Consider the following 18,111-nt stretch of genomic DNA (forward strand, 5'->3'; position numbering starts at 1 on the left):
AAAGAAAGAAAGAAAGAAAGAAGAAAGAGAGAAAGAAGAGAAGAGAAGAGAGAGAGAGAAAGAAAGAAAGAAAGAGAAAGAAAGAAAGAAGAAGAAAAGAAAGAAAGAAAGAAAGAAAGAAGAAAGAAAGAAAGAAAGAAAGAGAAAGAAAGAAAGAAAGAAAGAAGAAAGAAAGAAAGAAAGAAAGAAAGAAAAAGAAAGAAAGAAAGAAAGAAAGAAAGAAAGAAAGAAAGAAAGAAAGAAAGAAAGAAAGAAAGAAAGAAAGAAAGAAAGAAAGAAAGAAGGAAGGAAGGAAGGAAAGAAAGAAGGAAAGAAAGAGGAAGGCAGGAAGGAAGGAAGGCAGGAAGGCAGGCAGGAAGGAAGGAAGGAAGGAAGGAAGGAAGGAAGGAAGGAAGGAAGGAAGGAAGGAAGGAAGGAAGGAAGGAAGGAAGGAAGGAAGGAAAGGAGGGAGGAAGAAAGAGAGGGAGTTGGGGAGTTGAAGGGAGGAAGGAAGAAACCTAAAATGGAGGTCTTAATGCCAATTCCACAGACTTCATACTTAACCTAATTATGGTTTTTTCATAAAAAAGTAAAATTTAAACTGATTTAGTTGAAGTGTCCATGTCTCCACCAGAGATGTAATATATCTCACACTATCCCAAGGGACCAAAGGTAAAAATTGTATATATGGGGAAGCTATAACAGGAGAGGGCTACAGAAAGGATACAAGGTCAAATGAGGCCACTGTGAGAATTTTTTTTGTTTTATTTTGTTTTATTTATAAAAAAAATAATACTACTGGAGCCAGAAAGATAGCATGGAGGTAGGGCATTTGCCTTGCATGCAGAAGGACAGTGGTTCAAATTCCGGCATTTTATATGGTCCCCTGAACCTACCAGGGGCGATTTCTGAGCATAGAGCCAGGAGTAACACCTGAGCACTGCCGGGTGTGACCAAACAAACAAACAAACAACAAAAATACCACCTTTATTTAATCACCATAATTATGAACATGTTTGTAGTTGGATTTCAGTCATAAAAAATGAACCCCCTTCACCAGTGCAACATTCACACCATCCAATCAATGCCTCCCATTTCCCTCCTTCCCCACCCCCTGCCTGTATTCCAGACAGGCTTTCTACTTCTCTCACTCATTAACATTCTCGTAATAGTTGTGAGTATAGTTATTAAGAAACACTGATCAGATATCCCTGCCTTCCCTCTCAGAAGGGAAGAGGATTTATAGGAAATAATCTTTTTTTTTCTTTCTAGTAAACTTGTCCCACTGTTTATCTTTTTTTTTAATTTTTTATTTTATTTTATTTTATTTTATTTTTTACTCACAAAGGTTTACTAAAGATTTGTTAGTGACAGGGTTTCACGTGCATATCATTCAAACCTCATATTCTCCATCAGTCTCTGCTTTCCTCAAACATTGTCTTGGAGGTCTCCCTTGGCCTCCTAACCCCACTCTATTGGCCCTTACTGTCTCCCTGCAGTAAAAGCTCTTATCTGCAGACCAAATGTAATGCCCCGTTTTCTTTGGCCATTTGTTATTTTTTTAAATAATTTTCTATAACCTACATGTTAAAAGGATTATTCTCTTTCTGCCCGTCTCCTGGCTGACCTGACTCAACATGTGTAAATTCTTTGAGGACCTTTTCTATTTTTTAGATAGAATAATTTCAAGATATCATTATTTAGTAAATATAATTATTTGATCTTTTGATTTCTAGATAAAATTTGTTTTTAACTCCTTCACTCTACTTATGTTATTGTTATTATATATTTACCACTTAAGAGAAGCTTTTGTGAGTTTGCATTTGTGAGTTCCAAGATCACATAAATCACCTCCAAAATGGTATTTTGCAATGTTATTTTTTCCTCCTTCTATAAACACATACACATGCCATAATATCCTTTGCCATTTAGTTTATTAAAACAGTAACAATGGAATGACTTCTATGTAGCATATTATGGTTGATAGGATCTCCATGGAAAGTTAATATGACAGTTGGTATTGAGAATACGCATCAGTTTCTTGTGTCCATAAGGGCGGTATGTCATCTTAATCGGCCCTCATTGTTTCAAAATTCAAATGAGTAAAGCAAGTAAGTGTATTATTTGAAACTTAAAATTCCTAAACTCAGAGAAAATGAACATCAGATAATATGCTTGATTTCATTTTATATTTGTTTTGTAAAGTTTCAAGATAGAAAAGCAGGTATTGGTCTATCTTCATATAATGGGAGAAAAATCACTAAAAAATATTGCCTGTTGAACAGTGCAATGAAAGCTATGATTCTATATAATTAAATAACTCATAATATTTCTCTTGTGTATTCTGAACTATCCCTTAATGAAAACATAAGAAGCTTTAAATTTTTCATATTAGAGCTTATTAGGAAAGTTATATTCTTATAGGTTTCTTTTAGAGAATTATGTAGTCATTTCAGATTTATAATATACTATAACTATAATATTAACAGTTTACTATATTTAATAGTATATTTGCTGATATATTAATGCAATAATTATCTCTAGTGTATCCACTGTTTTCAATACATTTTGCCATGTATAAGTTTCCCACAAGAAACTGACTACAAAAGAATATAAAGCCTATGATGAGAGGAATTTTTTATCTGCTTAAATAAAATAATCAAATTAATAAACAATATTCTGTGCTTAGATGTGTGTTTGGAACATTAATTTCATCAAATCCTTTCTCTTAAATAAAATTTAGAAGTTATAATGCCTGAATTACTCATCAATACTATAAAGATACAAAGAAATGCATTAACATATGCTATTGAGGAGGAACTGACTTTCTGATCCTTACCTTTCCTTTATCAAGTCATTATTAAATTCTAATATAGAAAACAATCTATGCAACTGGTTTCATACAGTATTGTTACCCCACAATATTTTATCTGTATAGTCAATATAGTATATGTAACTCTTCTAATAGTTATCAAATATATGTACACAAATGCACATACATGTGTGGATTCCTTATATAAGATCACTTGTAATTCTTCCCAGGGTAATTGAATACTTTTATTTCTATTCGTTGCAATATCAGTTTAGCTGTTTCTCATTACATAATGTTGCTAGCTTTGAAGTTAAAGGTCATCCTCAGGACAAGGAGCACTTTACTGTGAAACTGGAAATATAAAGAAGTGTGAATAAAACTGTTCATGACCCTCTGGGCCTTTGTGAGCCAGAACTTAAGCAAGAATTTGAAGGATGTCAAATGCACACTCACTTCAACAGGCCATTATAAATGCCATACCATTCTCCATAGCATGCAATAAGACTGGTGACATTGGACACATGGTGGGTGCCTGTAGCAAACCATGAGATAATTGCATTTGCATGGAGATCTCTCAGGAGCGCAAAGCTCTTTAAGGATTTCATTCTGAATCGATTTGTGGTGTTCTGCCAAATTAGAAAGAGGTAGATTATATCCCAAGTTTTATAGGTAGAAAAAAAATGAAACTGAAATCAAGCTAACTGTCACACTGAAAGCCGCAGAAATCACTTTTAGAACTGTCCATTTTACATGACATTTTCATGCCATTGCACTTTTGCTCTTTAATCGAGAGCATACCACGGGCACACAGACACTGAGGGAGGCCTCGGAAAACAATTTCATGCAGCTTTCACTTTCAGGTTTATAGGCTCTCAGAAAAAGTTCAAAAGTTCAATTTAATGACATATTAAGAAGTTCAAAGGTTCACAGTCTATCAGTGAAACTAAAACCATGAAATTAAAACATGTAGATTATATTTTTTCCTTTCATATGTTAAGAAACATTTTGTTTCTGGATGAGCAGGAAATTTAGGAAGCACTATATTTAGGAGCTTTCCCTTTTTCATTTCTCAGGTTTTCAAAAGAAGAAGGAAAAAAACAAGGGCAATGCAGGGAATGAGAGATTCCTAGTGTCTTAGGTTATTGAAAATACTGGGATTCCATTTTCGTCTAAAGTTTAATCTTAAAAGACATAGAAGGTCTTAAAAGACATAGAAGTATATCAGAGGTGTTTGGAATTCAACATTCCTTGCTGTTTTGCTGAAGAAATTTTTCTTTCATGAAACAAAGCTGTTCTTAATCATAATGGGGAAGATTGTGGTATTTTTTTAAAGTCAGAATGAAGTTTTGAACACTTCTAGGTATGTCAGTTACAGCCCTTTCAAATTCCTGTGCTAAAACTAGCAAAATAGATAATCAGGAGTATAATTTTATATTAAGTATAATGTTGTATTAATTTAATTTCTTAAATTTTATACATTTGAAACAATAAAAACAATAATTATTTTAAAACTTTGTGGAGTATATTTTAACCAATATTATAATGCATAAGGAATATCTAATAAATTGAATTACAGTTATGTAAACAGATGTATGTTTAATTCATTTTAAGGTCTCTTCATCTCCATAGTAATACCTATATTTTAATTTTTATAAAAAATGTTATTACTGGATATGTTTTAAAATTGAATAATCTATTTCTACAGCATCAATAAATTTTATTTCCCCATCTTCAAACTCAGCATACAAGAGGAAGTGTAGCACACGAGTTCTAATTTTTAAGAATGAAATACAATATACCAGAATAAAATAGATTTTGGAAATGTTCCACTGTTTTCTCTATTATGAAACAACTTGTGGGTATTGTGTGATCCTTTGTAGAAAAAGAACTTATAGCTTACATTGACCTTTTTCAAAAAAATTCAACTTGAAACAAAAAGCAACCAAATGCAGTTTTGCCTGGAAGCAGTGTGCTCCACAGAGCCGAGCACCACCAAAGGGTTGAGAGATTTGTACTCTAGTCTGAATTTATTATAAAGCAATTGTTTGACCTTAGGCAAATTACCTAATCTCTTCATGTCTCAGTTTTCTCAACCATGAAAAGGGTGAAATAATACCCTGCACCTGCCTTTCTTAGCTCAGAGGGCTATGGTGAGGATCAAATAAGAATTTGTAAGGAAACCCTTTGCACTAAAGTATGCTATAAATGTGAGGTTTATGGGATTCAATCCTCTCTACTTGTCTCTTTTACTCTCCCCCTTACCTTTGCCTCCCTCACAACTGCAGTTTTAGAGAATCTAACTTCTACTTAAAGAAAACCCATACTTACATTAACTAACATTAGCTTTAATTTGCTAAATTCCATATTTTACTTTTCAGAATTTTACATTTTTCAATGATGGAGATTTTTATTGGACTCTAATTTCATAGGGACTCCCATTGCTTCTTTATTTAAACAATCTTTCTGTGCCACTCAGTAGCTTTGGTCATTTATTTGGTGAAATATTTCTTTTTTTTTAATAATATTTTATTTGAACACCTTAGTTACACACATGCTTGTGGTTGGGTTTCAGTCATATAAGAGGACACCCCCCATCACCTGGTGAAATATTTCTTTCAGCCACCACCTGAAGCTTTATATTATTTCAGAGCCTGTTCAAGCTTTCTTTTTTAAGGAATTTATTGTTCCATGGGTCATCTGCCTAAGTACATTGTCAGCATCTTCTTTTTGTTTTTTGTTAAGTCTCCAAGCATGACACAGGGCCACATATATACTATTTCTGTAATACAGAAATGGTAACCATATATATATATACATATATATGTAAATGTATATATATGGCATAAAATAGTAAAACTGGAGAGAAATGAATACATTTAAGGGGCTTAAATTAAGGGGCTTAACTTAGTAAATAATTCCATCAAGGACTTGGAATTAATAATTACTAGATACATTTTTTAAATATATTTTTAAAATAGACTGATTCCAAAACTTGAATGAACTCATTCATATGAGTTCCATTTCCCAAAATGGAGAACATGGAAGAGAAACCAGACTTCAGGAGAAAAGCATGACTTAGCAGCCATCAAGTGTGAGTTTTAAGAGACACAGGGTTGTCACAACTGACAAAATTATAGTCTTTAATGAAGATAAATCAAACATAGGTTTGCAGGGTGAACTGGGTTCAGTAATAATGAAAATAAAGAAAGTAAATAGATGACTATTTCAATGCTCTGACAGATAAGAAACAGAAAAAGTAGACATAAATAAATGAATAAATAAATAAATAAATCCATTGGTAGCTAAAATGTGAAATCATTTACTAAATGATTTGCAAAGAGAAAGGAACTATGAACTATTAAGACAAAGATCAACTGAATATTAATTTTTGTTCTCCCTGTGTAAGAGGATTATCTTTAGGAACAATTAAAGTATTCTATTGGATAATAGCCAGATTAAAGTGTATAAATTTAAAATGTTAAGGATATTTTAAGCATTTGGAGTGTTCTTCCAAGAGCAGAGTTTTTATTTTATTTTGTTTTTGGGCCAGACCATGTGACGCTCAGGAGTTAGTCCTAGTTATGTGCTCAGAAATTACTCCTGGCTTGGGAGACCATATGAGACCATGGAGATTGAACCCAGGTCAGTCCTGGGTTAGCTGCATGCGAGGCAAAAGCCCTACCACTGTACTATGGCTCCAACACCAAAAGCAGAATTTTTTTTTATTTAAACACCTTGATTACATACATGATTGTGTTTGGGTTTCAGTTATGTAAAGAACACCACCCATCACCAGTGCAACATTCCCATCACCAATGTCCCAAGTCTCCCTCCTCCCCACCCGACCCCCTCCTGTACTCTAAACAGGCTCTCCATTTCCCTCATACATTCTCATTATTAGAAAAGTTCAAAATGTAGTTATTTCTCTAACTAAACTCATCACTCTTTGTGGTGAGCTTCCTGTGGTGAGCTGGAACTTCCAGCTCTTTTCTCTTTTGTGTCTGAAAATTATTATTGCAAGAATGTCTTTCGTTTTTCTTAAACCCCATAGATGAGTGAGACCATTCTGCGTTTTTCTCTCTCTGACTTATTTCACTCAGCATAATAGATTCCATGTACATCCATGTATAGGAAAATTTCATGACTTCATCTCTCCTGACAGCTACATAATAGTCCATTGTGTATATGTACCACAGTTCCTTTAGCCATTCGTCTGTTGAAGGGCATCTTGGTTGTTTCCAGAGTCTTGCCATGGTAAATAGTCCTGCAATAAATATAGGTGTAAGGAAGGGGTTTTGTACTGTATTTTTGTGTTCCTAGGGTATATTCCTAGGAGTGGTATAGCTGGATCATATGGGAGCTCGATTTCCAGTTTTTGGAGGAATCTCCATATCGCTTTCCATAAAGGTTGAACTAGACAGCATTCCCACCAGCAGTGGATAAGAGTTCCTTTCTCTCCACATCCCCGCCAACACTGTTTATTCTCATTCTTTGTGATGTGTGCCATTCTCTATGGTGTGAGGTGGTATCTCATCATTGTTTTGATTTGCATCTCCCTGATGATTAGTGATGTGGAGCACTTTTTCATGTGTCTTTTGGCCATTTGTATTTCTTCTTTGTCAAAGTGTCTGTTCATTTCTTCTCCCCATTTTTTGATGGGATTAGATGTTTTTTTCTTGTAAAGTTCTGTCAGTGCCTTGTACATTTTGGAGATTAGCCCCTTATCTGATGGGTATTGGGTGAATAGTTTCTCCCACTCAGTGGGGGGCTCTTGTATCCTGGGCACTATTTCCTTTGAGGTGCAGAAGCTTCTCAGCTTAATATATTCCCATCTGTTAATCTCTGAAAAGCGGAATATTTTGACAAAAATAACAAAATTTTTTTCTGTTGCCTCTACTTCCTAAGTTATTAGTTACTCATCTTTTCTATTGTCATTTTGTTTCTTTAATAGTTAAAATAAGCTATTATAATAAATAAATAAATAAAATAAATTTATAGAAGCAAACAAAATATAATTATGTGATATATTTGGGAAAGATCCACTAAATTTTGCTATCAAATAAAATGAATGCTACATTTTTTAATTTCAAGAGTAAATATGAAGGGTAGAGAATTGCCACAAAGCATATGCCTTATGTTCATGAGACCCTAAGTTCTATCTATTATATTAATGGCCTCTAGGCATTATAAGAATATCCTATATTACACCCAGCACTGCTAGGCCAAAGAAATATTTTATTAAGCATCTAAACACTAGATGTGGTGCTGCTTGATCAATTTTTTGCTTGTTTGGTTGATTTTTTTAAATTTTTTAAATTTTATTAAAATTAAAAAGAGAAGACCTTCCTTAAATAAAATGTTATTTAAAAGAACAATGAACTATTTTGATTAAAAAGAGAGAGATTGCTCTTTTTTACTTTGTAGTTCCACATGGTAGTTGTATATGGCAAGCCAATGATCAAAGTCAGAATTTTAAGGATCACAGGAAAAAAGAAAAAAATAAAGAAACTCATTATGCACTGAATATTTAAATTCTTGAATGGCCTGCTTCCAAATTACCTTTTCTTTTTAGTAATACATTTTTTCATTGTTTAAATAAGTTCATTTTGGTTAATGCCTCCAAGAATATTAAAATTCATTGAAATGAAAAGGACACAAGTACTTTCTACTCCAATAGCCTCAGTAATCCCATGTAATTTTCCCATATGATTAATTCTTTAATCACTGTCTAAATGAATTATTTAGAAATGCTTGTTTTTAATCAACAGGAGATTATATATTTAGTCTAGAAGAGAAAGAACATATAGGGAAATTTATTATATGACCCTAAATTATAAAATTAAAAATAATGTAGTTTATTTAATAATGCAAATTCAGTTCTTAATTTCTGTAATTATCATTGTAATAGCTTTTGATGATTTATCAGTATATCTGTGTTTATGTCTGTTTAAGAAATAAAGGTATGACAGGGCACAAAAATTCTGTAGCCTGACATTCTTGTATTTTGTTTTTGTTTTGGGGCCATACCTGCTGAAGCTCAGGGGTTTCTCCTGGCTATGTGCTCAGAAATCACTTCTGGCTTGGGTGGACTAGATTGGATGCCAGGGTATTGAACCATGGTCTGTCCTAGGCTAGTACTTGCAAGGCAGTCCCCTTACATCTAGTGCCACAGCTCTGGTCCCAGCCTGACATGCTTACCCCAAATGCACCAGCAATATAATATAGCACCATTCCTTTTTGCAAAGGCATATTACAATAAAAGAGGAAATTTTTATGTATAGAAACAAGCTCTTATCTACTAGAGATAAGAACTCAGACATTTTATAATACAAGGTGCCTCCCAACTTGAACATGTGACCCAACTTAGACTCCATGTGACCTGGCAGCAACTGTCCAATCCTGAGATTTAGACTTCAGACATAAAACTGACATAGTTCCCCACAACAGCACCAGGAACCAATCTCCCCCTGGGAAATTCCTAATGCCTCTCTAGCACCAACTTATGCCAGTTTTGATATGACATCCTGACAAAGAGGAACTGGCAATAACATGATCTAAGTGCAGAACAGACTAACAGTAAGATGAAATCAGAAGACACATCACCATTTGACCTATGTAAAGACCAAGATTGCCAACTACTGAATACTGACATTGATAGCTAAGACTGGGCGATACTTACCCTGGGACCAATAAAAAGGACCCTAGCTTAGTCTTCAGCCTAGGATCTGTATAAAAAACAATATCTCCAATCCCAGAGGTCTGACTGTAACAACTGCAATGGAATAGATAGAACTTCTGGAATCATAATTTAAAAACTGTTCCAGGCTTTGTCCTGGGATCTGCAAAAAACGAGGCTGCCAATTATAAAAGACTGATTACAACAACACAGTGATGGAACAGAACGTCTAGAACTATGAAGGAAGACTGTTCCTAGGCTTCGTCCTATGAGCTGTATAAATGCCAAGATATTGAATTAGAGGTCTAATTATATAATCCATAACTCAGTGGAAAGATGCCTGGCACCATAAAAAGACATTGGGGAGCAAAAAAGAGTGTGTACGGAGCCAGTAGTGGTTCTCATGACAGAATGCTTCAAGGGTGGAGAAACCCGAAATCTCTTAGGCCAAGGGAATTCCCTTTCTAACTTCCCCAATACTTACTATGACTTTGCAAAAAAAAAGAGGAGGAAGAAGAAGAACAAGAACAAAACCAAGAACAAGAAGAACAAGAACAAGAAGAAGAAAAAAAAGGAGGAAGAAAAGAAGGAGGAGAGGAGGAGAAGAAAAGAAGAAAGATGAAGAAGATGAAGAGGAAGAAGTCGATGACAAAGAAGAAGGAAGAAGAAGAAGAAGAAGAAGAAGAAGAAGAAGAAGAAGAAGAAGAACAAGAAGAAGAAGAAGAAGAAGAAGAAGAAGAAGAAGAAGAAGAAGAAGAAGAAGAAGAAGAAGAAGAAGAAGAAGAAGAAGAACAAGAACAAGAACAAGAACAAGAACAAGAAGAACAAGAACAAGAAGAACAAGAATAAGAAGAACAAGAACAAGAACAAGAAGAAGCACAAAGCTTTTATGTAGTTGCTGGTTGGGGGTTTTGACTGTTCTTTTTTGGTTTTTGTTGTTGTTGGTTTTTTATTTTTTATTTTTGTTTTTTGTCTTTTTCTTAGTTGCAGTCTTTGGTTTTTTGTTTTGTTTTGTTTGTTTGTATCATTTGTTTTGGTTTTTTGGTTTTTGTACTTTTCTTGTTATTGCTTTGTTGTTTTTTGTTTGTTATTAATTTTTGTTTTGTTACCATTTTCTTTTTTTTTCCTTCCCTCTTCTAAATTGATATTTATAACCCCTAGAAGGACTCCTCCTAGTTTTTTTTCTTCTTTTCCTTTTTATTTTTTCTGTATCTCTAACAGAATCACATTGCTTGAATCATCTTGTTCAGCCTCATAAATTGAGGGGGAAAAATGGATTGTACCAGGTCCAGACACTCGCATGAACATTTAGTGGAAAAAAAAAATGATCAGACCTGAACATCAAGCCCAAAGTCAATGACAACATAATCTATACCTAATCCATAGCAATCTGTACAAGTGGGGACCAGTTACTCTAGTATTCTGAAGGGTAAAGGAGGATGATATAGGATGCACATTGGAAACAAGTGTGGAGGGAAGACATCATTGGTGGTGGGAATGCCCCCGATTCATTGTCACTATGTATCTTAAATATTACTGTGAAAAATTTGTAATTCACTTCAGCCACAATAAAAATAAAAAAAATATAAAGGTATCAATTATTTACCGTATTTGCCAGCGTGTAAGATGACTGGTCGTATAAGACGACCCCCTAATTTTACAGTTAAAACATAGGTTTAGGCCTATATTCGCTGTATAAGACAGAACGTTCCTGTGCTGCAACTGTATGTACCACAGTGAGCCAATCACAACAAGCAAAGGTTCAAGGGGTATACTGTAATAGACTTCCTCTCTGACTCTGGCCCATTTGAGCAGGCTTTTGACATTGTTGATTCGGGTCCAGAACATTGTCTAATTTGCATGCATCAAAAGCCTGCTTGGATTGGCTGAGTTAGAGCAGCGGTCCGAGCAACCTTGCAGTGATTGGTGCAGAATCGAGTTGGAAAATTCGTTTTGTGGCAATATCCAGATGATTTTCATTTAGCGGCATTTCAAGACATTTTTGGGATATACTAGGCGTATAAGATGACTCCCAATTTTCGGTTGACTTCTTTTCATTTCAAAAGTCGTCTTATACACCAGAAAATATTGTATTATAATCATAGTCTTAATGCCTAATTATTGGTTAATACAGGACAGTAAACCATTAATAAAAATAATGCTCAGATGATATTGTAGCAGGGATCAAAGTGGTGGTCCCACATCTAAATGTCATCTAAATGTCATATCTCCCAAATCTAATAAATATTATACTAGTATAATATGATCTGTAATAACAATAGTAAACATATCTTCAATTAATAATATTTTATATTAAATTTTATAGTTTTATAATACATTTTTAAAGTAATTCTTTGAAAAATAATTTATTATATTATATATTATAATTATATATAACATATATTATATTGTTGCTGTTATTGATCAAGCACAGATTAAAAAATAATATGTTCTTCTAAATAAAAATCCTATTTGAAAAAAAACAATTGTTTGAACATCTTTTAAAACATGTTAGATTCTGAGAAAACCATTAACTTGAAAATAAATTACCAACTTTAGTAAAATGAGAGCATATATTAAGATTCTACTGATAATTGAGAATCTTCATATTTTATAGAATAATTACCTTTCATGCTTTTCACCTCACACCTTATTATTCATACGTGTACATTCTGAGATTCTCAATAGTTCTGGATCTTCTCAATGGAGCACAGCCAATTCTGCCATGCAGAAATGACAGGGCATGTCAGAGGTACAAGGAATATATAACCTTGTGAATAACCTACCATTGAAGGATGACTGGACTTATGTAAATTCCTAGTTTTCTCGTTTCTCAAAATAAGTGGACCACTTCTGTGCCATATATTGTATGTGAATCATCAAGATCTGAAACATGATTAAGATAATTTATCCACAATGTTACTGCTTTGCTTTTTTATCCTTTATAAGCTTTCATTTATTTCTTACCTGCTTTGCTTAGTCACCTCAGTCACAATGTCTGGGATCATATTCCAACAAATTTCACTCAGATTCTTGTTTCACTAAATTTGAACAGAAATGGAAAAACAATTTTGAAGTCAAAAGGAAACTAAATGCACTATTTAAAATTCCTTAAAATTGTGCTATTATTATAAAAAGATAAAGTAGAAAGCTAAAGAATGAGGATTGGGATATTACCACAAAAGGGTAAACTTGAGCAAAAAAATATATAGTAAGAAAAGAAATTTTCAATGAGAATGTCCTTTAGACAATAAAAGAAAATGTTCTTGTATAATGTTAGAAATCATATTGTATGAGGCATTTAACTCCAGATGTGAGAATATGTTGAAAATAATGATGCCAATGGCAGTGAATGAACATGATAACCTAATAGGTCTTTTCTGGCTCTAATATCTATGATTGTATGATTCGATTCAAATACAGTAGTTTACTGTATCTCGAGTGTGTAATACACTTCAGGTGTGAAGTACTACAATTTCAATACTAATATGTTTGAAGTGTCAGGCATGTCACATAAGTAGCTAGCAGAGTTGTTTGAAATGCTGCTGAAAATAAAACTATTCACTTGTAGATATATTTATATATATACATATATATCTAATTCTTCATCAGATAACTATGGCACCAATGAACATTTGTGATTCATTCTAAACATCAATTTTAAATATTTTGAAAGCCCAGGTGTATGGATTATTATACAAATAAATAAAGAAATTGGGTCTTGCCAGTTTCATTTGAAATGATACTAGTCTGCATCAAGACACTGATCAAAAAGCATCAGATCAATGAACTCTCAAAGGAAGTCTGTCTCCATCAGCATCAAACTCACTGAAGTGAGAAATTTACAGTATCTAAATGCTGTTGGGAGTTTTGTTATTATGTCCATCTTTAGTAATACAATGCATGTGTGGCCAACCTTTGAGATCTGCCAGTTTTGTCATTCCCAGTTGAAATAGAGAACAGAAAAAATTTAGTAATATTCTCTTTGATTTGGCTATTTATTGTGGAGTTTTCTTTTCAGTTATGAACCTAAAGGTAATCTCTTGATTAGTAGTAAGCATAAGAAGCAAGGGACATAGTGCAAATAAATATGCTCATATTCATGCATGGAGCTTCCTATAATGTAACTGGAACCCCTCAACCTACATCATGATAAATGAGGCCCACTGACAAAGAAGTAGTAAGGATATAGATGGAACAGATTCAGAGCAATGTTTCATTATTAAAGTCACCTTGTTTGTTTGTTAAACAATTTTATTTTATCAGTGTAGGTGCTGCAAATAAATTTTGTTCATTTAGATACTTTTGAAAACAAGTTGGCATTTCAGCATCAGCATTTTCAAAGATAGCCTGTGAAAGTTCTGTTAAATTTTCACCTAAATATTTCATTATTATGGGAAGCAAGCGTTTATTGTATTTTATTTTTTATAATATCTTTATTTAAGCATCATGATTACAAACATGCTTGCAGTTAGGTTTCAGTCATTGGAAGTGCACCTCTTCACCAGTGCCATCCTGTTTTAATTCTATCCCATTTTACTTTTAAGCTACAGAGTACTAAAGGGGAAAAAATGAAACTGTACTATGCATCTCGAATCAATAGACTTACATATCAGCCTTCTATTTGAATGAGAAGAGTCTCAATCCACACAGGGTTACTGATTCAGGCTTTGATGCATGCTTTTATTTTTTAAGTAAAGAAATTTTATTAAAAGAGAGGAAGGAAATGTAACGTATTCCAGAGAGAATACACTTCACCAGAGGAATGAGATACCAATTAAATAGAAATAAAAGAAAGGAATTAGACACCTAAAGTTAATATGTAGATAATTCTAAAGTTCAATGCATACTTCTTTTTCAAAGTCAGTTTACACAGAATTTTTACAAAGAATTATTCTCTATAATACCTTTTTCCTGTTTGACAGCTCTAGGCATCAAATTAAAGGCCTTATATTTGTAGGCAAATATTCTATTGCTGATCCACACTCCAAGTCAAATTTTGTGTATTTTTATGATAAACAAATGTGAAAAAGAAGTTTCAAGCTCACCCAAAATAAAGTGTGGCTGTTATGTCACTTCTGTTTTCCTTGAGACTTCTCTCTGAGAAAAACAGAGGCTTTAGTCTCATATAAATCTGATGAACTGCCTTTGCCAGTAAAATACATTACAAGTTAAAAGTGATGTTATATGTAGCAACCAAAAAGACTTTAAACCACTTATCCTCAGTTATTAGTTAAACACTAATCCTTCAAACCTAAGCAATTGTGTGAAACTAGCTGCCCTGACATTGCCATGTTATACAACAATGTTCAAGTTATATAGAGACGTTATTGTAGGAATGGGTCCAACTTGTGACCAATATAAATCAGACCAATACAGATACCAGAAAATATATTGAAACATCATACTAATCTAAATTTCCTCTAATAATTTTTAATTCCTCCATTTTTGAACCCTAGAACTTGTGAAAATGTGGCATATCCCTATTATGTCATATCTGAATTCCTGATTTACAGAAATAGTAAGGCTATTAAATTGTTATTGTATAAATCAAAAAACACTTTGAAGTCTGCTTGCAGCAAATAAAAAATTAGGCTGCAGGAAATATAGAAAAGATAGGAATAAAAGAGAATTTTGGAAAAAGTTAAAGAGAAAATAATGAGGGATTAATGAAAGAAGAAAAGAAGAAAATATCATCTTAAAAATAAAAAGCTAGTGTTTGCTTCGGCAGCACATATACTAAAATTGGAACGATACAGAGAAGATTAGCATGGCACCTGCGCAAGGATGACACACATATTCATGAGCGTTCCATATTTAAAAAAAATAAAAATTAAAAACTTAAAAAAATTGCTTACAATCAAAGAATCACAAATTCTTATAGATAGTAGAGTGTCCAAAAAAAGTAAAAGTAAGAGTGATAGAAGTTTAAAAGTATTTATGGAAAGTGTAGTCTTGAGATTCAGTTAACTTCTGCTAACTTAGCTGCTTGCCAGAACTATCATTTTTTTTTTTTTTTTCAGAACTATCATTTTTATTGCGTACAGAGACTACCGCTAGGGACCAGAGTGATAGCACAGTAGTAGGGCATTTGCCTGCACAGGGGAGCACCATTGGGTGTGATCCCCAAATCAATCCAAGTTAAAACAAACAAAAAAAAAAACAGATCACCTCCAGGTGGGGTAATAAGGACAGATAGCTCAGGCTACCTGAGCCCGTCCCACCGAGTTATAAATGTAAAAGAATATTTGTTTTGGGGTAGAACCAAACTGTAAACAGGGTATTGCATGAGTTTCATGGATCTGATTTGGAAGGGACAATGAACAATTTTATTAAGGGTGAAAATACACTGACATTCTTTTAATTCTCAAAATTATTAGCATCTAATCAGGGAACTCAAAAGATTCTGGTTATTAGTACAGAGTACATGTTCAGTCATGAGAACTCTAACCCTGATTTCACCTTTAGATTTATAAGCAAAAATATGTATTGATTCAAATGCTGCCTACATGTATAATTAGATGCTAATGGTACACATGATTTATGAGTATGTGCAATATCAATAATCGTGTGAATCCAGTAATACTCAGATTAACTCAGTCCTTTCATGAATATTTTCTCCTTATTTAACTTACCCTTAAAAATCCTTAGCCCAAATTTAACATGCCACACTAGCATTTACGAGCTCCTATAATCACTCTTTGGGTGTATACTTTTATTTCTGTATATAAGTCATCTTCTTTAATTCATTTTCAGAATGAAAAAATAAACAGTAGTTCACAATGGGGCTATATACTTCTCTCTCCTCTGATCAAAAATGTAAAGTTTCATCTTGCTTCACATTCTCTGGCTACTCTAAGTACCTTAGTGCTAAGATTCCTGGTGAGGGGAATTAGGTCAAGGATCTGCAGATTAAACACATTTGTGTATGGTCTGATGGCTGAATTTATAGGATTGGAAGAGCAGTTGTATGCAAATAGAAATTCACCTGTATCCTTTTAAATATACCTGTCTCTCAAAAACTGCTATTCCAGTAACATAATTACTATTCAATTTTAATCTATTAAATTTTATTAAACAACATAAACCATTTTAACTTTGGAAAAGGTTAATATAGTATAGACCACTGTTAGAGGACTTTACTATGACACATAATTTCAACTAGCAAAATTATAACTATTAATTTTTGTGCAGTTTGAGTCATGTTTAACTCAGTTTACATTTGAAAACTGGGCAAGAGAACTATATTTATTTAATATATAATCAGAATGTTATGAAAACTTGGTTGGGGAGTTTGGACCACATCCATTTGTGTTAAAGGTTTCTTCCTGACATATACTCTTTTATGAGAATGTCAATATTGATAATCATGTGAATCCAGCAATGCCCAGACTATCTAAGTCCTTTCATGACTATTTACTCCTTAATTAACTTAACCTTAAAAACCTTTTCCCCAAATTTAACAGGCAACACTAACCCTTAGGAGCTCCTATACTCACACTTCAGGTGTATACTTTTATACAGGGTACCATATACTAGGCAAATGGAATATGCTGAAATTTGGGTGACTAATATGCAAGTACATTACACCCTGTACAATCTCTCTAGATTTTATTTGACATTCTAAAATACATTTACATAAATAATTATTATATAAAATGTATTATTATAAACTGCCTCCAACTTACCTTATTAAATGTACTTCACTTTATTCATATTTTCCATATCCAGAATTTAATTGTAACTTACAATTAAAAATTTTCTATTGGGCATGTTTATTTTAATAACTTATAATTAATTTAAATAAAATATTTAACTTCTAAATTGTAAAGAACACAAGAATAAGTGCAGGGAACTTAAATTGTAACTCATTTTTAAGTTGCAATGAATGTCATTCATTATCCTACATGAAAATTGATATGATACGTTTTAAAAAGTGGAGTAGTTCTATGAAAAACTAGCAAGGATGTATCTAGTTTTTAAATTTTAAATTTAAAATTAAAATTAAGTTTTTAATCAATTCACATAATAAAAGTTTACTGTAAATATAAGGTTAGGTAACATTCAAGAAAACATGTAATTATGAAATATATAATCATATACAATCTAAACAACAATATTTTAACTTTAAAGTATATTACAGATGCTAGAGAGATCATACAAAGTAAGCTTCCTGTCTTGCACAAGGCAGACTCTGCTTTGATTCCCAACCACATATGAATCTGAGTACAGAGCCAGGAGTAAGCTCTGAGCACCACGAGGTGTGCCTCTCCAAATAGAACAAAAGAAATAAAAATTAGGACCAGTCATCTTACAAACATATATATTTGTCTTTTTTAATTTTTGTTAAATCATTTTCTGTTCAGCTATTAATTTAACATGAAATGAAAGATTAATTTTCAGTACCAGTGATAGATTTGAAGAAGCATGTAAGTTGTTTTTTGACCAAAATAAATAGAGAGTCAAGGGCAATTTATTTCCCAGGAGTCTTCTATAATTATTTGCAGCTTAATTATTTCTTTGGTTTTCTTTAAAATTGCTGGTGTTAGAATGACCTTTTTGTGCAAGTGGAAGGGGCAGTCACCTTCTTTTCTATTAAGCCTGTCTTATCATCAGAGATTTACCATTTAAAAGGAGTTTTCAG

General features: G+C 32.9%; 1 non-coding gene across 1 annotated transcript; it reads left to right on the plus strand.

Annotated features, from left to right (window-relative positions):
- The first annotated feature begins 15,182 nt into the window (after positions 1-15,182).
- On the plus strand, positions 15,183-15,288 carry LOC126003237 (U6 spliceosomal RNA). The gene has a single exon (XR_007493769.1). It is a non-coding gene; the product is annotated as a U6 spliceosomal RNA (small nuclear RNA).
- The last annotated feature ends 2,823 nt before the right edge of the window (positions 15,289-18,111 follow it).

Source organism: Suncus etruscus, chromosome 2, assembly GCF_024139225.1.
Source record: "Suncus etruscus isolate mSunEtr1 chromosome 2, mSunEtr1.pri.cur, whole genome shotgun sequence".
Classification (NCBI taxonomy): domain Eukaryota; kingdom Metazoa; phylum Chordata; class Mammalia; order Eulipotyphla; family Soricidae; genus Suncus; species Suncus etruscus.